This window comes from Phoenix dactylifera, chromosome 6, assembly GCF_051530095.1.
Source record: "Phoenix dactylifera cultivar Ajwa chromosome 6, Ajwa_hap1_PhDact_Kaust_v1.1, whole genome shotgun sequence".
Classification (NCBI taxonomy): domain Eukaryota; kingdom Viridiplantae; phylum Streptophyta; class Magnoliopsida; order Arecales; family Arecaceae; genus Phoenix; species Phoenix dactylifera.
This window is the reverse complement of record NC_143195.1, coordinates 4,009,398-4,033,413: the sequence shown is the minus strand read 5'-3', so window position 1 is coordinate 4,033,413 and position 24,016 is coordinate 4,009,398. Positions and strand designations below refer to the sequence as shown.

Below are 24,016 nucleotides of genomic sequence, written 5' to 3'. Positions count from 1 at the left end.
GATTTCATATGCCAAATATGGTTTCTTTAATCTTGGTATTCATAGTGCATATATTCAAAAGCATACCAAGTACACATTATCATATCTATGATCAATAAACAATAATGCCATAGATAAAAACTCTCAATCAAGCATATAGAGAATTCATAGAGTTATTCTTAATAAGTTGATTAATCATTTAGCACCTTATCCACTAGTGAGTAAAATGAAATGATTTGATTATATTTCCAAAAGTATTTTCTATATCACAAAATTGATCACTACTAGCAAATCATATCAAATACTAAAGCACAAATAATGATGAGATGCAAGAATTACTGATTTCATAATTATTTTTTTTGTTAATAACTTTTTAAGTTTCTTTATGTTCCATGGGTACCTTGGTACACCTATGTGTACATCCTCATTTTCTCATTTTGGGTACCCAAGCTTGCTTGAGTCCTTGAGAGTTAGGACATATGGTTCCTTTTGGAACCCATATCTGTTTAATAGTAATAACTTTACCATTTGATTTAATTATACTAGAACGATAGGTAAAGTTGTTATTCCCATCCTTTTCATTTTTGAAATAAGTTATCTTATTTAATGGTTTGCTTGGTAAATTGATAACCTTTTTCTCTAGAGATTTATGGCTAAGTGAAGGAGTCAAGCTAAATTTTGATTTATCAAAATCAGCATGTTGGCTTTCAAACATCATTTTTAATCTTTCTGAGCTTACGGTGAATTTGTTAATGCAAGATTTTAATTGATTAATTTATTCGCTTAAGTTTTGATTTTCTTTAATTAAGCTATGATTTTTCTGAATCAATTCTTCTGAAAATGACCTTAAGCATTCATTTTCAGAATTTAGTTTCTCTTGTATTTCATCATTAGAATTTCTTTCTTTTGAAATTTTCAGATTTAGTTTCTTAAGATTTTTATTCTTTACAGCTAATTTTCTACATTCACCATACAAATCATGAAAAACATTTAATAATTCATCATAAGAAAATTCTTCTTGAAAATTATTTGATGTAAGAGTAGATTCAGTTTTTACCTTGTCTTCTTGTGCCATAAAGCACAAGTCAGTTACCTCTTGTAGTTTCTTGGAGCTAATATCATCATTGTCGCTCCTAACTTTTATTTTCTGGCTTGACTCTTTCTTGGTCAAGGCTTTCTTCCTTTCTTCTTGCTTCCTTTTCTTCTTTGTCTTTAGGAAGCTGATTTGCCTCGGAGTCGACTCGGACCTTATTGGAGTCGACTCGGTGAACTTGAGAGTCGACTCTGAGATACTTGGAGTCGACTCGACTGAGGGAGATTCAACACCCTTTTCTGCAGTCTCATTGTTAGTATATATTTGAAGCACATGTGAGCTAGTCTGAGATTTATCATAAATATTTTCTAAAGTATCCCAGATCTCCTTAGCAGATAAGCATGCAGAAATTTCATTAAACTTCGTTTCTTGAATAGCACAATATAACATGTTCATAGCATTAGCGTTCAATTGTGCTAAGTCCTTTTCATTAATAGTTTGTGAGAGTGTGTGAAGGTCATTTGTTATGATTTTCCATAAATAATAGTTTTGTGATTGAATAAAAATGCGCATGCGTATTTTCCAATGTGTATAGTTTATGCCATTAAATAGTGGAGGTGTATCAATTGATTGTCCTTCTCCTAGAAAACTATCTATTTGACTTGTCATGATCTTTGGCTCTTGATCGTGAGATCAATAATTAAACTTAGAGCACCTGCTCTGATACCACTTGTTGCCCAGTAGATACAACCCAAGAGGGGGGGGTGAATTGGGTCTTTTAAAACTTTTAAGCTACTTCTAGTACTTTTTGATTAATTATGCTAAGTTGTAAATGTCACGACCCCCGCCCCGTTCCCGGCGGGCCGCCGCGACGGTCCTAGGGTGCGGGTAGGCATAAGGCCACCAGCCACCGCGTAGAACCCTACTACCTATCAATCATCAATAGATCTTGAAAAATTTGGCATGATACATGCACAAAATGATCACTTTTCCTATAGTGACCTGTCAGGATTATCTCAATACATACAACACACTACCTGTCAGAGCAGCAATCACATAATCCGTCACATAATGAACCTGGACAATATATATTAATACATTATCTCAGGCATATAACTCATCTGTATAAAAATCTGGTTCCCATTCCATCCATGGTCAAACCCATATCCACAACAGGATCTATGACTGTAACTATGCACTATATATAATAGAAGGTTTATAATACACCAAAAGGGTATAAACCTCTATCTACATTGTACTATACTATGGAGCGGCACAGCTAGCAGGCAATCTCTAACCCTGCTCCTCTCTATACAATACCTGCCCTGCAATCAAAAACACCAAACTGGGGAGTGAGTATATAAATACTCAGTGAGTGGAGTAGAGAGTACTATGCACATGAGACAGAATATAATCATGGCTCGAGATGAAATCTCAAGATCAATAACAAGATGAACATGATCTCAACATAGAGAATATGGAGTAAATCATCAATATCACCACAATCAATATCAACTCATCTGAAGCATATATGGAATAATCAAGTAAACATATATGCTACTCATGAATATGCTCAACAGATCATAATGCTGGAACATACAAATCAGGTGTCAATATGCTGAAATCATCACTAGACAGCTATCGGGAGGTGGGTTTTACGCCCCAGGCGAACCAGCAACAACTCCCTACTGCCATATGCATATATCGAATATGACACCACACCAATATGTAAATCATCACTAGACAGCTGTCGGGAGGTGGGTTTTACGCCCCAGGCGAACCAGCAACAACTCCCCACTGTCACATGCATATGCAGGATAAGATACCACACTGATCATGTAAATGCTGGCCAGTATCCAGAACAGAAATCCATCTCACATCTACATACTAAACGGCACCTCGCGGGAATTCTACATCCGCGGAAAGCCATACTGCACCTCGCGGGGTCTTACTATGCCCGGCGGCAAGCAGAATATAAGTCGTAGGACCGGCCGATCCTACGCCTAGGGCCGTGTCCCCCCCTAGGAAGGGACTGGGCTCCACCCACCCAGAAGGCTACTATGTGCACAAAGGCCGATGTTCAACCCCATCGACTATAGGTGTCCTGCAGATACTGCCAAGCCATGGATAAATGCCATAATGCACCCTCCCAATACTCTACTAAAAAGGAGCATAATTAAGACTACCACTCACTCGACTCCGACCCAATCATAAACTAACATTAGGGTTGGGAGTGAGGGGTCAAGGGTGTGCAATGCAACTCAATATACCACTGAAATGGGCTCTACAAATCTTTGAAATAGAGGAAATGGAATCAATTTACAAAAGAAGTCATTTCACAATTCAGATCAAATTTAACTACTCATAAAGGAGTATAATCAAGGTTACCACTCATAAGTCTTTGAAATATAGGAAATGAAATCAATTTACAAAAGAAATCATTTCACAATTCGGAATCAATTTGATTACTCATCAACCCCTCGTAATTCCTCTCAATGTTCCCTCAAATGCATGTACAGAATAATCAAGCATAGAGAATCAAGATTATAGAGGAATCTACTATAACAATTAATCAATAAGCTCAGGTGGAATCAAGTCACACTTGGCAACATTTATGAAAATGAATAAGGAATGTGCTCATGGTGCAAAGTACAAACTCCCACTCACCTGCCAATCCGACACGGCCTCGATACGCCTCTAGAATTTTACAGTAGGCAGCAGGGGACTTCTTCCTCTTGTTCCCTAGCTTCTTGCCCAACTGTGACATGCATTTACAATACATTTAGTTTTGTATCAAGGGCTATAATCTACGTGCCAATTATAATATAGGGAACTTTAATTGATTCAACTCCCCCATTCCCTAAATCTTTTCTTTTCTTTCTTCTTTTTCTTTTTAATTAATTAACTCACCATTTATGTGTATTAGGGACTCCTTTGCATGAGTACAAGGTCCCTTTTAGCTTGATCTAGGCTTAATACTCTATTATAGCATGAAATCCCCTATTTTCCACCCGGATGAACAGTAACCCGAACTGACAGTGGGTTACTTCATTCCGGTTTTGATCCACTTTCAGGACTCCAAATTTGATGAAATTTTTACCTAACATTCTACACTCATAGGGAATTCCAAAGAGGTAAAATGCATTGCTATCGGAGGTCGTTTGGCCCCCTAAATAATTCGCCGAAGTTGGGACTTCGACACAATTTTTCCGTAGTGTCGGAAAAATTTGTCAAAATCCGATTCTTCCTTTTTTAACCGCCTCTACAACCCTTATCCGACCCCTCTAGACTATATCCACCCTTTGTATAGCCTAATGTCATCAAAAGACTAGATAGGGACGGATATTTACCTTTTTCTTTTTGGAAATCGAGGTCTTTGCGTAGAGGGGAAGGAGATCTACGTTTTTCCCTTCAGCTGGAAGTGCAATCGGGACTCCCTTTCCTCCTCGAATCCCTTTCCTCTTCTTCTTTCTTCTTCTTCTTCTTCTCTTTTTCCTTCTTTCTTTCCTCTCTGCGTCTCTGACTCTCCCTCTCTGTTACTCTCTCTCAGTTTCCATCCCAACGCCAGCCAACCAACTCAAAACCCTCCAATTAAGTCACATCAAAACACTATTTACCCTTTGTTTAATATTATTAAATTCCCATTTTGCCCCTAACACTTCAATATATCTACTGTTATGCCATTAACTTTTGATTCCTTTCCAATTTTACCCTTACCACTTCAACGCATCTACAACTATGCCATTATCTTTTCATTCCTTCCAATTTTACCCCTTATATCAATTTTAAAGAACTATTCTATCCCTTTTTATAAAAAAAAAATTTTGGGGTTGTTACATCCTCCCCCCCTTATATTAAATTCGTCCTCGAATTTAAAAGGGTAAATTACCTGATTACTCAAAGGGGTGACTGTATCTGCTCTTCATATTCTGCTCGGTGTGGTATTGGGAATCAAATAAATTGGGAGTGTTTTACCTTCTATCTCTACCACATAGGTAGGATATACATACTTCGCTTCTATACTATCCCCTACAGGTGTACTAATAGCTAAGGGGATATGCATTAATATCTTATCCTTAGCTAACTTTTTAGCAAAATAAGGGGATACAAATGAATGGGTAGCTCCAGAATCAAATAACACTCTAGCTTTAATCTTATCAATGAAGAGCATACCTGTCACAGCTGCATTCGATGCCTGTGCCTCTTGTGGATTTACCGTGAATACCCTTCCTTGCCCTCTGCCTACTGGAGCTGATGGCTGAGATGGTCCAGCATTCTGCTGTGACACTGGTGTCTGACCTCTGCCTCTGCCTACAGGCCCCCTACTACTAGGCCTGTCCATCTGCACAGAAGGATAGGATTCCAAGGGCACAAACTGCTGGGTGGCACCCTGCGGGCATTCTCTGACAAAATGACCCGGCTGTCCACATCTGTAGCACACTCCCTGACCCATTCTGCATCTGCCAGGGTGCTGCTTCTCACATATGCCACACACTGGCCATGATTGAAACTTGGATTCAGTTCTGGCCATAGTGACCGGAGGACGAGGTACTGATGGTAGAAAAGTATCTTGTGATTGACCTCTTTCCCTCCATTTCCTCTTACGTGGGGCAGGTGGAGTTGAGCGTACAGACTGCTCCGTCGGGCCCTCCGAGAGATCTACTCCCTCAGATCTACCTCTACTGCTTTGCTCCTTCCCCACACTCATTTTTCTCTGTTCTCTTTCAGCTCTTTCCTCTTTGTTTCTGGTCTCCCACTGTTTTGCTTTATCTATCAGCCTAGACAAGGTGGGGACCTCTACTGCCAACACCGCATTATAAAGCGGGGAAATCAGACCCCGCCTGAATCTTTCTATCCTGACAGCTTCAGTGGGGATGATGTAAGGAGCATACTTTCCCAATCTAGTGAACTCACGAGCGTACTCAGATACGCTCATTCCGGGCATCTGCTTCAGCCTCTCAAACTGAAGAGCCCGATTCTGCCTCTCAGCAGGAGACAAAAACTCATCCATCACTGCTTGCCTGAACTCTTCCCAGGTTGGAGGATTCCTACTGTACAATCTGTCCTCCATATGCCTCTGGTACCAGTCCCAGGCATCTTCCTTCATTGTAAGCCCTACAAGTTCTATAGCTCTTGCATCAGAACAGGGCAGTCTCCGTATCATCTTTTCAGTCTCCTCCAGAAATCTCTGAGGATCTTCACCTTCTTCCCCCTTAAACTCCGGAGTTCTGAGCCTCAGAAATTCCTGTACAGTAATCCTCTCATCATCTAGAGCCCGCCTGGCCAAACTTCTTGGCACAGGTACAGGAGGTGGGATGGATACTACTGACGGGGCAGGAGATTTCTCCCGAGCAATCTGCTCCCTCAGAGCCTGATTCTCCGCCAGTAACTGTTCCATCAATGTATCTCTACTTCCTACATCTCCTTGATCATCAACCCTCCGTCTATCAGCAGGAGGAGGTTTTTCTCTTTGGGGCTCGACATGTGCAGAACCCGCATCCAATGCTATATCTGGCTCCATCCTCCTTCCAAGACGAGCAGGTCCTCTCCTAGGAAGTATTCTTTATATCTCTCTAAAAAAGTCAAAAAGAGAGGATGGTCGTTACACACTGAGTTATGATATATTTTACTGAGTTGTAAATGACTCATAAAATAACATACAGAAAAATCCTATGCTCCATAGTATAATCCTATACTTAATCCTGACTCACCCTATTGCTCTGACAAGACTCTCTTAACCTTTGCTCTGATACCAAGCTTTGTCACGACCCCCGCCCCGTTCCCGGCGGGCCGCCGCGACGGTCCTAGGGTGCGGGTAGGCATAAGGCCACCAGCCACCGCGTAGAACCCTACTACCTATCAATCATCAATAGATCTTGAAAAATTTGGCATGATACATGCACAAAATGATCACTTTTCCTATAGTGACCTGTCAGGATTATCTCAATACATACAACACACTACCTGTCAGAGCAGCAATCACATAATCCGTCACATAATGAACCTGGACAATATATATTAATACATTATCTCAGGCATATAACTCATCTGTATAAAAATCTGGTTCCCATTCCATCCATGGTCAAACCCATATCCACAACAGGATCTATGACTGTAACTATGCACTATATATAATAGAAGGTTTATAATACACCAAAAGGGTATAAACCTCTATCTACATTGTACTATACTATGGAGCGGCACAGCTAGCAGGCAATCTCTAACCCTGCTCCTCTCTATACAATACCTGCCCTGCAATCAAAAACACCAAACTGGGGAGTGAGTATATAAATACTCAGTGAGTGGAGTAGAGAGTACTATGCACATGAGACAGAATATAATCATGGCTCGAGATGAAATCTCAAGATCAATAACAAGATGAACATGATCTCAACATAGAGAATATGGAGTAAATCATCAATATCACCACAATCAATATCAACTCATCTGAAGCATATATGGAATAATCAAGTAAACATATATGCTACTCATGAATATGCTCAACAGATCATAATGCTGGAACATACAAATCAGGTGTCAATATGCTGAAATCATCACTAGACAGCTATCGGGAGGTGGGTTTTACGCCCCAGGCGAACCAGCAACAACTCCCTACTGCCATATGCATATATCGAATATGACACCACACCAATATGTAAATCATCACTAGACAGCTGTCGGGAGGTGGGTTTTACGCCCCAGGCGAACCAGCAACAACTCCCCACTGTCACATGCATATGCAGGATAAGATACCACACTGATCATGTAAATGCTGGCCAGTATCCAGAACAGAAATCCATCTCACATCTACATACTAAACGGCACCTCGCGGGAATTCTACATCCGCGGAAAGCCATACTGCACCTCGCGGGGTCTTACTATGCCCGGCGGCAAGCAGAATATAAGTCGTAGGACCGGCCGATCCTACGCCTAGGGCCGTGTCCCCCCCTAGGAAGGGACTGGGCTCCGCCCACCCAGAAGGCTACTATGTGCACAAAGGCCGATGTTCAACCCCATCGACTATAGGTGTCCTGCAGATACTGCCAAGCCATGGATAAATGCCATAATGCACCCTCCCAATACTCTACTAAAAAGGAGCATAATTAAGACTACCACTCACTCGACTCCGACCCAATCATAAACTAACATTAGGGTTGGGAGTGAGGGGTCAAGGGTGTGCAATGCAACTCAATATACCACTGAAATGGGCTCTACAAATCTTTGAAATAGAGGAAATGGAATCAATTTACAAAAGAAGTCATTTCACAATTCAGATCAAATTTAACTACTCATAAAGGAGTATAATCAAGGTTACCACTCATAAGTCTTTGAAATATAGGAAATGAAATCAATTTACAAAAGAAATCATTTCACAATTCGGAATCAATTTGATTACTCATCAACCCCTCGTAATTCCTCTCAATGTTCCCTCAAATGCATGTACAGAATAATCAAGCATAGAGAATCAAGATTATAGAGGAATCTACTATAACAATTAATCAATAAGCTCAGGTGGAATCAAGTCACACTTGGCAACATTTATGAAAATGAATAAGGAATGTGCTCATGGTGCAAAGTACAAACTCCCACTCACCTGCCAATCCGACACGGCCTCGATACGCCTCTAGAATTTTACAGTAGGCAGCAGGGGACTTCTTCCTCTTGTTCCCTAGCTTCTTGCCCAACTGTGACATGCATTTACAATACATTTAGTTTTGTATCAAGGGCTATAATCTACGTGCCAATTATAATATAGGGAACTTTAATTGATTCAACTCCCCCATTCCCTAAATCTTTTCTTTTCTTTCTTCTTTTTCTTTTTAATTAATTAACTCACCATTTATGTGTATTAGGGACTCCTTTGCATGAGTACAAGGTCCCTTTTAGCTTGATCTAGGCTTAATACTCTATTATAGCATGAAATCCCCTATTTTCCACCCGGATGAACAGTAACCCGAACTGACAGTGGGTTACTTCATTCCGGTTTTGATCCACTTTCAGGACTCCAAATTTGATGAAATTTTTACCTAACATTCTACACTCATAGGGAATTCCAAAGAGGTAAAATGCATTGCTATCGGAGGTCGTTTGGCCCCCTAAATAATTCGCCGAAGTTGGGACTTCGACACAATTTTTCCGTAGTGTCGGAAAAATTTGTCAAAATCCGATTCTTCCTTTTTTAACCGCCTCTACAACCCTTATCCGACCCCTCTAGACTATATCCACCCTTTGTATAGCCTAATGTCATCAAAAGACTAGATAGGGACGGATATTTACCTTTTTCTTTTTGGAAATCGAGGTCTTTGCGTAGAGGGGAAGGAGATCTACGTTTTTCCCTTCAGCTGGAAGTGCAATCGGGACTCCCTTTCCTCCTCGAATCCCTTTCCTCTTCTTCTTTCTTCTTCTTCTTCTTCTCTTTTTCCTTCTTTCTTTCCTCTCTGCGTCTCTGACTCTCCCTCTCTGTTACTCTCTCTCAGTTTCCATCCCAACGCCAGCCAACCAACTCAAAACCCTCCAATTAAGTCACATCAAAACACTATTTACCCTTTGTTTAATATTATTAAATTCCCATTTTGCCCCTAACACTTCAATATATCTACTGTTATGCCATTAACTTTTGATTCCTTTCCAATTTTACCCTTACCACTTCAACGCATCTACAACTATGCCATTATCTTTTCATTCCTTCCAATTTTACCCCTTATATCAATTTTAAAGAACTATTCTATCCCTTTTTATAAAAAAAAAATTTTGGGGTTGTTACAGTAAATATGCGCAGTGAAAGTTAAACTTAGCAACAGTTTGATGTATAGAATGTGACTTGATTAAATATGCTTGCAACTAAAGGATGTGCAGATAAGAGTTAAGCAAGCAGTTTATCTAAGTAAGTGAGTGTGTTGGTTAGACAATAAGCAGAAGCATTACAAACACAAACAAACATATAGTGGTTCGGTGCACCCCAGCACCTACATCCACTCTCCAAGACTTCTTGGAAATTTCACTATAATCCTACAGATTACAGCCGGCTGTTTTACAAGCTCACAACCCAACTTGTTGTTTTACGAGGTCATAACGAACTCGGTCGGTTTTCCCAGGCTCACCGACTAGAACCACTCCGATTGTTTTCCCGGGATCACAATCAAACCCTTACACGTTGGTTTTACCCTCGGCTCACCAACAAACCTATCTCCGTTGGTTTTCCCTTTGGCTCACCAACAAACCTTACACCGTTGGTTTTCCCTTTGGCTCACCAACAAACCTTAACCCCTTGATTCAATCCCGTGATTGAATCAAGTTACAAGATAATAAAATAAAGTTTAAAACAAATCAAAGCTTCTTAAACAAGCAAATGTAACAATATAAACAAATAGAGTAAAGTGAAGTCCTCAAACGAGTTTTGAAGATGAAGGAGCTCGACTTCTTCTTTACTTGACCCTCTTCTGATTTGGCACGAAGTAGAGGATCACCGAGGCAGCACACTGATGGAGAGGAAGCTTTGGGATTCACTTGGAAGCTCTTCTTCTCTCTATTTCTCTTTGGATGGCCCTTTTTGTGCTTATGGGAGATTTTCCTTGTAATCTCTTTCCTAAATGTTGTCTCCCACTTCCATACCTTCTCCCCTAGCTCTCCTCTTGTTTTTATAGCTTTTGATGGCGTGGAAACAAGAATCTAGCCGTTAGAGACAAAAATAGAGCCGTTGGACACAGTCTGCACTTCCTGACAATATTACCGTTGGGATCGGGGTCGACTCGCGCGATCAGGAGTCGACTCGCCTGTTGCAGGAGTCGGCTCGTGCTTTACTGGAGACGACTCGGCCACTGTTCCAAATTTGAATTAAAGTGCATGCCTTGACTGGGAGTCGACTCGACTTAACCCGGAGTCGACTCGCCAACATCTGGAGCTGATTTGGCATCTTCGGAGTCGGCTCATCCCATGAATCCAGAGGACATACTTTCTGATTTTCTTCCTCGAGTCGACTCGGATTCTCTTGGAGTCGACTCGGATCTCAGAGGCAGTAACTTGGTTTTCTGTCTGTTGATGGTCGCGGAGTCTCGGAGTCGACTCGTGCAATGCGGGAGTCGACTCGAATCTCAGAGTCCCAAAAATGCTCTCTGACTTTTTCTTTGTGTTCCGCTGAGAGTCGACTCTTGCTTTCTTTGGAGTCGACCTACCAACCATCGGAGTCGACTCGCGTTCCACTGGAGTCGACTCGAATCTCAGACCCGAAAACTGCTCTCTGACTTTTCTGCCTGTGACTCCTAGGAGTCGACTCATACTTCTCCGGAGTCGACTCATACTTCTCCGGAGTCGACTCGAATTCCACTGGAGTCGACTCGAAGACTGTTCTTTTGAATTTTTCTTTTGATTTTACCCCTCCAATTTGAATCCTTTGAACTTTAAACTTTGGGCCAATAAATTGTAGCTTTCTTCCAACTTGAGAGCTTTGGAGGCCTTCTTGTGTTCTTCCAACTTGCTATGTTCCTTGCAAAATAAATATCTTTCTCCTTGCAACATAAACATTAGTATCTATACTTCAAGGTTTTGTGATCATCAAAATCAATCTATGAATCAATCTTTGGGTCATCAATAGGGCTATGTTTGAAACAGTCATATTTGAGCCTAAGTTTTAAGATCCTTAGGATTCGTTGAAAAGTTGAGAGATGGGGTAGTAACTAGACAAAGAGATAATGTTCATTTGTTTTGTTAACTATTTTGTATTATTCTGTTTGGATAAATTTTTAAAATTTATATATTTTCACTGAATCAGAATGCCGCCTCGCCGTGTCCGTAGCTTGAATCGGATGGTTGGGCGTTCTCGGGGAAGAGCCCCCACTAACCAAGCGGGCGAGGCATCGCATAACTCAGGGCCCCAGGGTCAATCAACTCCAGAAGCTGCCGTCGGAAATCAAACTCGGGTGCTCGAACTGATCGAGGAGGTCGTCGGGTTAGTACGCCAACAGAGGCAACAATCTCAGCAACCAATCCAGCAGGATGTTGCTCCTCCTGAGCAAAGAAGAAGTATAGCAGAATTCAAGAGAATAGCACCTTCGGCTTTTAAAGGCACTACTAGTCCTCAAGAGGCCGAAACCTGGATAGATGAAATGGAGAAAGCCTTCAGAGCAATGGAGTGCACCGATAAAGAGAAGATCAGATTTGCCACCTATATGCTTCAGGACCGAGCTCATCATTGGTGGATGTCTGTGGAGCGCACATTGGCACCCGAGCAGGAGGCACTTACCTGGCAAAGATTCCGCACAGCATTCTACTCCAAGTATTTTCCCTCCAGTCGCCTGAGGGAGCTAGAAAGGGAATTTTTCAATCTGAATCAAGGAACTATGACTGTGGATGAGTATGAGGCAGAGCTTGACAGGCTATCTCGGTTTGCTCCCACCCTCGTCATGGATGTAGAGTCTCGGATGAGGAGATTTGAAGAAGGATTGAAGCCTCACTTACGTCGAAGTTTGGCCGCAATACACTCGACGAACTATGATGATCTGGTAGACAGGGCTAAGAATCTGGAAATTGTCTGGAAAGAAACATATGATGCCAAAGATAGAATACAAAAGAAGAGGAGTAGAAATGATGATACTTGTTACGGGAGAACTTAGCCACCATGCCCCACGTGACCGGCACGCGCGCCTAGGAAGACTACGGCAGCCCCTTGATCCAGCAATCCGACCCCGAGTCGGACATCTTCGGCTCCGCAGCCCGACCCTGAGTCGGCTGCCCCTTAATCCAGCAATCCGACCCCGAGTCGGATATCTTCGGCTCCGCAGCCCGACCCCGAGTCGGCTGCCCCTTGATCCAGCAATCCGACCCCGAGTCGGACATCTTCGGCTCCGCAGCCCGACCCCGAGTCGGCAGCCCCTTGATCCAGCAATCCGACCCCGAGTTGGACATCTTCGTCTCCGCAGCCCGACCCCGAGTCGGACATCTCTCGACAACGACAGGCTATTCCCCAGAGGCACGCCGCGGCCCTCTGCTCCACTACACCCAGCAACGGTCGTATCCGGCGCTGCTCCACGATCCCCTGTAACAGCCGTACAAAGCGGAGCTCCACTACGCCCTGTCATGGCCGTACCCAGCGCTGCCCCACGACGCCCTGTAACGGCCATGTCAGTGGCAGCTCCATCGTGCTACACGATGACCAACCCCCCAAAAGGACCCCCCAGCCTGGTATATATGCGGCTGGGGGGAGAAGGGGGGAGGTAAGCGAGAACTTCCAGAGCATTCTCTTACTTGCTACTATTATCTCTCCTTCTCCTCCAATCTCCTCTGACTTGATCGTCGGAGGGCCCCCACTACCCCAGTGGTGGTGCGAGGCTTGCTTGCAGGTTTCCCGGTGGAAGGTGGAGCGCAATCAACACCAACCAAGGCAACTCAAACGGAACCCCGTTCACACCGCTGTGCCAATCGTTCTCGGTTTGGACCACCAGCAACAATACTCATAGTGGACAAAATTTCTGCAGGACTGCAAAATCTCATAACCAACCCTGGCAATCAGGGGAGCAGGGATTCTATGAGAAGACTACTCAGCATCAGCAAGACAAGCCTAAGTGTGATGCATGTGGTGGTATGCATAAGACTGAACATTGTAGACGATTATCCGGCGCCTGCTTCAGATGCGGCCAGCAAGGTCATAAGGTAGCTGAGTGTCCTCAACAGGACCTTCGATCATTTCAGAGGCCTCAAGCTACAAGGACCCAGCAAGTGCAAGGTTCTCCCGCTCCGGTTCAGTTTGCTCAGCCTTCTTCTCCTAAGCAGCAGACAGGAGGGAGACCGCACACACAGGGTCGTATTTATGCACTGACTCAGCAGGATGCTCAGACATCCAATACTGTGGTGTCAGGTATATTACTAGTTGCTTCTGTTTATGCTCATACACTGTTTGATTTTCGTGCTACACATTCATTGTGTTATCGATATTTGTGCGAAAATATGACCTATCTTGCGTGCCATTAGAGTATGATTTGCATGTTAACACCCCTACCGGAAGTGGGATGAAATTCTAGAATTTTTCTTTGGCTTTACCTAGAATTTGAAATTTTAGATCTTTTCAAATTACAATGCAGATTGGTATTTTAATTGGAAGTGATTTAGTAAATTATGAGAATATTGGTTGCTTAAATTATTTTAAGCTGGTCAGCGATATTAACTTTGTGATTTGGAAATAGTTTCTGATGGTTTTTCTTATTAAGGAGAATTTCAATGTCAAAGAAAAGAATAGTGTTTTTGATTTTGACTGATATGGATATCATGGTATCAATACTTTGCCTTCTTAGACCTGCTTTTGTGATTTGATGCAAATCATTTTTGAGATAAATCGTTGCTATCTAATGATCATCAGTACATGTTCATTTTGTGAATCATATTCTTAGCAATATAATGATTTGACTCTAAGGTTGGTCATTATCCTTTGAGGAATTAGCACACTACCTTGATAAGTGTATGAGATCTATTTCATTTCAAGTTCTATCCCAAACGCAACTAATTTTAATCAATCTTGCTGTGAATCGATCCTGATCCGATCTCGAGGGAACATGCATCAAGATGATAATTTTAATCTAAGATTACAGTTAGTCACTTATCTAGTGCTAATCTTGCAAGTTTATATGAAAGTTTTGATAATTGATTCAAAGTTATCTATCACACTGATTTTTATCGAGGAGAATGAGATTTTGGATTTATATTATTCAATAGGCTGAGCATTTCTAAATTTGAAAGACCTAGATCTCTTAAATTTCGAGGACGAAATTTTCTTAAGGGGGAGAGAATGTGAGATACGGGGCTGAAGTTGGCAGCCCCAGCCGACTTCAGCCCCGATCCTGATATGGGAGGAACCGGAGAGAGGATCGCCATCGCGATCCTCTCCGGCTCCTCCGGGGACATTTGGGGCAAGGCGCCATGGGCATCCCGCGGCACCCCCCCCTTCGGTCACACCGCGGTCGATCACGGCCGCAGATCGTGCTCGACCGCCGCGATTTTTGCGGCGGAGGGCCGTTACGATGGAGCGCTAAAACCCCCATCTCTCCTTCCCCTAGGGCCACCACCGAGCCCCCTTTTCTTCCTCTCCTCCCTCTCCTTTTCCTCTCGTTCCTCTGCTCCCACTTCCCAAGTCGTCGGTGAGCCGCCTCGGCCAACCACCACCACCACCTGAGCCTCCCCTGTTTCGAGATCTCCTTCCTCTTCGGAAAGTGCCACCGCCGCCGCTGCTAGCTACCGGACCGAGCTGAGATCTTCCTTTCGCCGTCTCTGCCACCGCCGGTAAGCCCTCTGCCATTTGTGCTCTTCGATCTTAGCCGGAGCATGCTTCCCTTCCTTTGTTTTGGCCTCATGAACCGAGACCATCTCGGTTGATTCTTGACTCCGGCCACCGCAACGACCGCCGGCCGCAGTGGCGGCCGGCTGGCCGTCGATCGAGGGGTGGCCTCCGGCCATCCCGCCGCCCCCTTCCTCTTCCGCTCTCCCTCTTGGTCTTCCCCTACCGTGGGGGAGTTGGGGAGGAAGAAGGCCCTATGGGCCGAACAGGGCCAAGCATGGGCCCTGTTCACCGTGGGCCCGACCTGGGCCCGGTTCACTGTGGGGCCAACTTGGGCCTAGTTAAAAAAAAAAGAAAAAAAGAAGAGAAGAAAATCCGAAATCCAGATCAACTCCGAACCCGAACCCGGAGCCCGAATCCGAACCCGAACCCAAAACCCGAAACCCGAAATCCAAAACCCGAAACCTAAAACTTGAAACCCAGAACCCGAAATCCGAACCCATTTGGCCAATAAATAGAATTTTGCAGATAAGCCCTTGACAGTATATTATTTCACAAAAGAGTATTCTATAATTTATGTTTGATCCCTATAAGAAATATTATTACATAAATAATCCATTGGAGACCAACTTTAGGGGCCCTATTTGGTCGGGTCTATGTGGGCCCTGTTGAGCCGTGTCTAATAGTATTATTTTTGGATTTTGCTTAGTTATGAAATTAACAAAAAATTAATTAAATTTAAACAGGTGAACCTTATCCGCCTATCTGAAGTAGGGATTAAGCGAGAAGAGGTAAGTAACTTAATACTTCTAGTGTGATTTTCAAATTATTTGATAAATAGATTAAATTCTGAAATATGTTTTGTATTTAGTAAAATAGGTCTGGCATGTTAAATTTCATTTGAAAATTATGCTATAAAATCCGTAAACTATGACTGAAAAATTTATGAAATCTGTTTTTATATATATGTAATCTCAGCATGGCTATGATCTGTTCTGTTCTGTTCTGGCCCCGCCAATGGGGATTATACGTTGGACCTGTCGACTTGTAATCTATGAGAAACCGGTTTCGACACCGCGCCACCGGTGATTAGAATAGTGATTTCTGGACACCGTTTCTACCGGTGACTAACAATAGTGGTTCTGGCATTCTGTGCAACCCATGCCACTGAGTTACGTGGCCGTAGCCTATCATGTTGAGATTCTGATATCAGAGTTTTTAGAAAAATGATAATAAGTTTTGAAAACAGTAAAATGATGTTATTTATGATTTATTCCAGTCATTATCCTGTGTTTTGAGCTGACATGCTCTGACCCCACTTTGGGGTATTTTGTTGCTTACTAGGCTAGTGTAGCTCATTATTTTATTTTTTCTATTTTTCAGATCTAGAAGCTTGATCGCACGGGATTGGAGAGTGCGTTAGATTTTCCGATGATTTTTCAGTTATTGGCATTTCAGTTAAATTAGTTTGGACATTTGATTTTCACTTTGGAGTACATTTGAATTATGTTACCGAATGTTATTTTGGAACTCTATAAGACTGCTTTTGACCAACTTAAATAATTATGTCATCTTTAAATATGTGTGATTGCTTTGATATGATCTACTGCCTTGCACATCTGTGCGGTCCGCCGTGCGGGCGTGCGGTGTCTGCCGCGCCTTGGGCTCGGGGCGTGACACTATTGGATATTTGCCTACTACTTAGCCGCTAAGACAACATTAGCTTCTTGTATAAAATTGTGTTTTATTATACTTATTTACAACTTTCATATTATAAAATATACCCATTTCAAATATATTATGACAATTTATATTTTATTAATTAATTATTTTCATAGAAAAATTAAGCATTTTCTTTTTGATAATATATAAAAGATAAATAAGTTTATTTTATTATTTATAATATTATGAAAATCTTTCACTTAAAATATTTAAAGTATTAATAATTTTGCATATTTCTAAAGTTGTATATATTTTTTCTAAAGTTTTTTAAAAGCAGATAATTCATGATTTGTTTATTCATATTGTAATTAATAAGTAATGGTATTCAATACAAAATACTTTTTAATACTTTATATTATTATTTTTATTTAAGTAATTTTAATTTTTATATATTTTAATACAAATCAGGTTGAATCAATAATCCAAATCCTTAGTTAAAACAATCTCCATATAAGTTTTTAATAATTATGTCTTAGACATGGTCATGGTGCATTGCTTGCAACATTATTAGTGGATTTTGTATCAAATTTTTTTCTTCTAATTATTAAATTGTCTTGACTCATGTAAGTTGTTCAATAAATAGATTGATTCAAATCAAGTTAAAAATAAATATTTAACTTATCAAAAAATTTTAGATAAAAATAAAATATATAATCAATTTTATTAAATTCAATTCTGATAGGGCACATGAATTTCAGCAGTTTGACACATTTTCAAAACCAATCAAGTATCAAATCAAAATTATATGATATTAGCTATATTTGATATCTTTCAAATATCTATTTAAATTCTCATGATGGTTAGTTTGGTTTTAACAACACAATGACAAAAAATCATGATCCATATTTTATTTTAGTGAATAACACATGCACTATAAAAATATTACTATAATTTGATATTTTGCTGATGATATTGCCATTTCATCATTAATGTATAAGATTTTAGTGACAACATAATATATAAATAGTAAAAATATAGAATTTTAATGACCACTCTATAAATTCATCATTAATAGTATATATCTATAGTGACTATTTTAAAATATCATCACTAAAGCCATATACTTACTTTAGTGATGAATCATAAAATTGTCATTAATATACTGACCAATATTGCTTTTTGTATTAAAAATTATAACAACATACTGCATCGTCACTATAGGCAGAGTTCTAATGACCACTTTATAATCTTATCACTAAAAAATATATAACTATAGTGACTATTTTAAAATATCATCACTAAAAACATAAGTTTTAGTGATAAATTATGAATTTACCATAAGTGATTTGACAAATACGATTTTAACACCAAACTTATGACAACATAATATATCATCACTAAAAATATAGATTTTTATTAACCACTCTATAAGTTTGTCAATAAAGGTATATATCCACAATATCCATTTTAAAATGTCATCACTAAAGATATAAGTTTTAGTAATGAATCATAAAATTGTCATTAGTGAGTTGACCAAAATTAATTTTGGCATAAATATTATTTTCCCAACTTAAAAAAGCTCTATTTAGTGATGAATTTTTTGTGATAAAATGAAAAATAATCACAAAAGATATATATTTTGTGGCGGTATTTCTTTTCATCGTTAAAGATACAAAACAAAATAGTTTGTTGTGACCACTTTTTATTTTCATCACTAAATATGAGATTTTTTGTGACTAGAATTGTATATCATCACTAAAAATTCGTCATTAAAACTCTAAATTCTTGTAGTGGTCTAAGGCTCTCGATCATCCCTTGATCTAACAATTTATTAACACAGACATTTCATAATAAGATGGAGTTCGTGGTTATTTCAATGCAAGGGGATCAGTCTCGATCATGCCTCCTCACTATCCAAATCTAGATTTCCATCTAATCAAATTAAAGTTCCCGAGTTAGATATAAGTTATCAATTAAGAGAAAATTAGACAAATAAAAGGGATTTTGGTCAATTTGGGTCTGCTTACAAAGATAGAAAGAAGAGAGAGGGACTTTGTCTAGGTTCAATCAAGGCCTAGGTTTGATCCATTGATGTTATGGATAAATCCCGGTATTTGGTCCATGAGTCAAGAAAGAGAAAATAAGTACAGGGAGAAAAAGAGAATTTATAGAAAAAATAAATAAAGAAAAATGGGAAGAAATAGAGACAAATTAGAAGAAGATGAAAGTGAAGGAGAAAAGGAGAGAAGAGAAGAGACTAGGAGAAGGTAATGGAAGCCGGGATGTGATAGTGCTGGAGGAATTGGTGGCTATGGGCCATGCTAAATGGTGGCTGCCAGCGATGGTGGTGACCGGCGAAGATGGCAAAATAGAGAAAATGGGTCTTGGTTTGGTTAAAAATAGAGGGATGGAGCTTTGGTTCTGGTCGGCTTATTGAAGAACCACAAAGAAGAGGTCAGAAGAGGGGGAGGGCGATCGATTAGGTGGTGTGGGTTTGCGACAAGGTGGCTGTGCACTTCTAACCGTATATACATAATTCAGAGCAAGGGCGAGGAGAGGGGCAGTGCCTTAGGCCTGTTTCGGTGGCAGCTTCTTCGGCCAAAGGGGGCAACAAGAGGGTGAGGGACTCATCAGCGAGTAGCGGTGGCAATAAATGTCGGCTAACGACAGTGGATTCCAACAAAAAAAATGTGCGGCAACACTCGAATAGGTAAAATAGTGCAAAATGGGGTTTAGAGAGAGAAAGATAGGGTTTTAGATGGTGGCGCTCAATCGTAGTGGCACGGCAGGCATCACAGATGAGGAAGAAGGGATGAAAAGGGTTCTAAAGGCCCGACGGTGGATCATACAGAAAGGGTGGGGGATTTAAAGAAAGGGTTTTTGACGAGATAGCTCAGCTCAACGACAGATAAAATTTGTCGTTCATCAGTTACAGCAGCTCCAATGGCTGACAATTGTTCGTACCGGGCCCACGGAATACTCACAAGCCAGGCTCCGTGGCTTTATCTCAATGGTGGGGGCTCGAACAGAGAAAATTATTTTTCTCTATTCTAATCATTTTTTTATTTTTTTTCAATTGAAGTCGGTTGGGCCTGCCGACCTCAATTTGAGATAGACCTATTTTGGGCCAATTCTCACGAAGCTTGTATGCTATATGCATAAATATCACAATGGTATCCATATCTAAGACTGTTGATCAACATCATATTGGCCCGTGTGGGATGGATGGAACCATCATATATAATGCTCACAAGTCTCATGAATAAAAGATGCATTGGATTATCTTTTTTAAGTAGTAGAGCTGAATCTCTAGTTTTTGGATACTAGAGGCTTAGACCTTATAAAGATACAGAAAGGCTTTGCATCTGCCCCTGGGAAGTAGCAGCAGCGGCAGTTGTTGTTGTCGTTACCACTGCTGCTATGATATAAAATTTCAGTTTGTTTCTCGTGCAAGAGCAAGAACTAGCCTCAATACATTGTATCTATTAAAATCTGAAGTGCTGTCAATGAGAGAAAATTAAACGGTGGAGACATGTAAAGATTTTGGGATGACATCTACTGCCAAGCTTGATGGACATTCAGACTCTTACAGCATGACAGAAGAGAAATTTATTAGGTCTATTTTTTAATCATTTAACAAAATAATTATCTCTATTTATGTTCCATTGAAACTTCTCCACCATAAATTGTATGCCTGACAGCCCTGCAAGGACATGGATGCCATTTATGAAATTCTTAAACTCATCGTACCGGTATATGTGGGGCGTTGGTGTCACAATTTGGAACCGCACTCAAAAAAAACTAGTCAAAAAATATTATTTGGTGTAATAATTCAAGGCCTCATCCAAAATTGCTAGTCAGAAAGTATTATTTGAATTTCTTAACCTAACGAATAACCAGTATGAGACTAAACGCATGTTTGTACAGGTCCTTACATACTTCCCCGTTTAAGCTCTGATATTCTCATCAGGCTAAGAATTTAAATCCATTCAAATTTAATCACAAGTGTCGCAATCAATTCGTGCTACAATGTCCCCTAATTCACATGGGCCATGGGTCGGGTTCGCTCTAATACCATTTTGTACAAATCCAGAATCTTATCCAAAAAGGCTAGCTTGAAGATATTTTTTGGGTTACTTGGTCTTGTATAAATCCTCAAGATCTATCTTATGAATAACCGATATGAGACTAAATACACGCTCGTACGGATCCTCATATTTGAATTTCTTGATCTTGTTCAAATACTTAAAATCTATTTAGTGCATAGCCAATGTAGGACTAAACTCACACCCATATGAATTTTCATATGCTCCTCTTTTTTAAGCTCTAGAATTTTTTCCAAACTAAGAATCCAAATCCATTCAAATCTAATTTCAAGCATCATGATCGGTATGCAGTCAGTTTTTATAAATTTGTGATGCAGTATTTTTTAGTCCATGTAGATTATGAACTAAAATAGTTCTGATATTATTTAATAATTTAAAATTTTATCTAAAAGGTACGGTGAGAAATTATCATTTGAATATTTTGATTTCATACAAATATTCACAAGATCTATACATAGGTGACGTGGAACTAAATATGCGGTCATGGATGCTGACGGTTGGCATGATCCGACATGTCAAGAGCCGAGGGTACATTGGATTCCCAGCCCTAAGCGGGAAGCAGACAGCAGATGGGGATCTGAGTCCCCCATTCGGTTTCATCTTCAGAGTAAAAAAATATACTCTGACACGCAAATACTGCGATCCATGGTACTTTTTTGCTGTGTAAGCATGTGCTCGGGCCCAGGTATCAAGCGTTTAATGTACGTGAAAGAGATTATAATTCCATACTTGGATCTCGGCCAAAGCCAAAGGACATGCCCCTCAGAGCACTCCATGCAAAGGGGCTCCGCATAATGATGATGGATAGTTACAGTACACCACTCCACTTAAGCATCTCATCGCCCTTACTTCGAGAGAAAACTCAAGCATCAAAAATAAATAAATAAATAAACAGTGTGACTGACTGAATTGCATCATCACTCAGTGAAATTTTGCTAGAAAAGTTTAGAGTTTGCTCCCTCACTCCTTTATCAACTTTTTTTTTTTTTTTTTACTTTGTGCGCGCATAGCGTGAATTACCGTGGTATCGAAAAAAGAAAAAAGATTTAGGATTAAATGTGTTACTGGAAACTGGATTTGGAAGCGACCCGGACTAAGAAGGAGGAGCTTCGGCAGGAAATGCGCCGGTGGACAGCTTTTTCCTGGAGACCTGCAAGAAGCCGGTAGTCGGAAGTTTCGGCGCTGGCCCTCCGATGCTTAAGTCAGAGGAGGTTTTTTTGGTGGAGCTAGCAGAGAGGTTACGTAAAAGAAAGATTTTTTTTTCGAAGGAAGAAGTCTCCGCATTTTATAAGAGGGGTGTATGGGTTACCTATGACGTGACTGTGCGAATTAATGAGTTACCGTAATGATTGGACGTGATCGTGTGAATTTGAGTTACCGTGGACGGCCCGAGATTTTAAGCTGGCTGGAGGTCTGTTGAGATCGTGCGCATTTAATCATTGACAGTCACTGGGGCGGAGATCATGAGATTGGGCCTCGGATGAGGAGGGGGACTTGATTTTCGGTGGAGTGGAGGGGTCTGCTTCTTCTGTTGACTGGGTCTTTTTTGGGCTTGAGGTCGATCGGGCTCAACTTAATCGAGATCAAGGCTGCAAGCTCTGAGGCCGGGCGCGTTGAGGTTGGGCATCTTGATGTCAGGCGCCATGAGGGTTGCCGCCGTCGCGCTCGCCATCAAGTGCCGGTGATATATCCACGTGCTTTGAGCAATTCATTTTTCCCCCAACAAAATGCTTTTGAGGTGAGCCATAGGGTGATGCCATTTGCGTGGCAGATAGGATGGCTGATTGAAGGACTGTTAAATTGATGAGTGAGTGAAGTTTTGCTCTCAGATATGCTCTCTTTTACTAGGTGATGCAATGAGAACTTTCTATGAAAGCATGGGGGAGGTTAAAAGGCTTAGGCTTAAGGATTAGAACAGGTAGAAACGTAGTTGTAATCAATCACAAGGAGTGATTGACTCTAGGCATGCCACTTGCCATGTTCATGGTTATCCACCTTAGGTTTTGTCAAATGAACAGCACGCAATTGTGGCTGCTTGTGATTGCAGATAACCATGACTTGTCCATCAGACATATGACCAATTAGCCAAATTTATTAAATTAAAAGCAATTATGGTGAGCACAATGTGACAGGATGGCACCAAAAGTAAGGCATTATTTGTTTTCGCTAACAAGTGGTTAAAATAGGTCCCCTGCAGTTCAAGGCGGTGTGATTCCACGAGGCTCCCATTAGATCTCCATTCCACTTGGGAGTGGCAATCGAGCCTGATCGGATTGGAACAAATTATATACAGCTGGATTCGATACAAATCAGACCATAAAGTTTCATATCTGAACTCAATCTATTTATTAAGTAGATTAGAAATAGAAATCTGAGCTTGTCATATTTAAAAAATAAATAATTCGATCCGACTTGTTTAACTTATTTAAGAAATAAATAATTAACCTATTAATCTATCTGTAAAACTTATATAATCTGTTAACCAACTTAATTCAATCCGATCGAATTATTAAATAGATTAAATATATCAAAATATTAAAATCTGAATCCGGTCTAATTATTAAGTGTTTTAAACAAATCAACTTGTTTCCAACCGAACTTATTTGGCTCCAATTGAAATCGGCTTATTGCACGTCGAACATAGGTGGAACATAGTTTGCCGGCCGTAATTCCACTATTACCCTTTGAACTCCCGAAGGAAGGAATCCCAAAGGCCAAAACCAACTGGTCTCACGTGAGAACCCTTTCCACTTCCCCGCGGACCACCGCGACTCTCGCATACCGCAAATCCCTCCCCAAAATAAAGTCCACAAACGTGTCGTGCACTGAGCCGCGTAAACAGGTGGTGTAACTCATCCGCGAGGAATCACACCGAGGCTAATGACTTCGATAAGCGTGACACATGGGGCCGGCGATGTGCCATCACCGACTTCGAGATCCGTCCACCCGAGGGTAAGCGCTGGGGGGCCCACCAGT

General features: G+C 40.8%; 1 long non-coding RNA gene across 1 annotated transcript; it reads right to left on the bottom strand.

Annotated features, from left to right (window-relative positions):
• Positions 1 to 357: 357 nt before the first annotated feature.
• On the bottom strand, positions 358 to 5,226 carry LOC149753251 (uncharacterized). Its single transcript, XR_016395688.1, has 2 exons — positions 4,363 to 5,226; positions 358 to 3,770 (listed from the first exon to the last, which is right to left on the bottom strand). It is a non-coding gene; the product is annotated as an uncharacterized LOC149753251 (long non-coding RNA).
• Between the last annotated feature and the right edge of the window lie 18,790 nt (positions 5,227 to 24,016).